We start from the raw sequence: 740 nt of genomic DNA on the forward strand, positions 1-740 counted from the left end.
TGCACAAATTATCTTACAACCTGAAGCAGATGTAAGACTTACTTTTCAAATTTCAACCCTTTCAATTGTGAAGTTGCAAGTGGAGAAAATTTAATTTAAAGTTTTCTGACATAATTTGTACAGCAAAGTGAGCCCAGGAGTCCTGATCCAAGCATTCCTGAACCTCTGCGACCTACCGTTCACTCTTTCTGCAAGATTTTAACTGCATTTGATACAAGTACTCATGGCGGCTTCTCTGTTCTTCGGAAACTTGCTAACGAATGCCTTCCTCCATTGGTATTTCTCATTCTATTTTGTTGTTTCTTTGTACTTCACTTTCTTTAGTGGTTTTTTTTCTTGGAGGATATGAACCAGTCAACTCCAACCCAGGAATTGACTGCAAAGGATCTTCATGGTTATGAGTGGCGATTTAAGCACATCTTCAGAGGTACCTGCAGTTTTGTTTTTCTGTTTTCTTTTATGCAAAAATTTCATTTTGGTTGGTTGTAGTTATTGATTTCCAAGTTATTTCTGATACATTGTCAAACAAATCAAAGCTAAACTTTCCATTCCACATAGTATTAGACATGTTGGTATGCGGACATGTAAATGACTGAGGAGTCCTACCTCTTTCAAATTGAATATACCAGGTCAACCCCGCAGGCATTTGCTTACAACGGGATGGACTACGTTTGTCACTTCTAAGAGATTGGTTGGAGGGTATGCTTTTGTTTTCCTGAGGTATTTGAGCAGAGGGCTTT

The 740-nt window shown here is 38.2% G+C and overlaps 1 long non-coding RNA gene across 1 annotated transcript; it reads left to right on the forward strand.

Moving 5' to 3' along the window:
• Window positions 1-740, forward strand: LOC122647280. The gene is made up of 4 exons (XR_006330840.1): window positions 1-31; window positions 124-276; window positions 343-427; window positions 630-740. It is a non-coding gene; the product is annotated as an uncharacterized LOC122647280 (long non-coding RNA).

Source organism: Telopea speciosissima, unplaced genomic scaffold (genome assembly GCF_018873765.1).
Source record: "Telopea speciosissima isolate NSW1024214 ecotype Mountain lineage unplaced genomic scaffold, Tspe_v1 Tspe_v1.0017, whole genome shotgun sequence".
Lineage (NCBI taxonomy): Eukaryota > Viridiplantae > Streptophyta > Magnoliopsida > Proteales > Proteaceae > Telopea > Telopea speciosissima.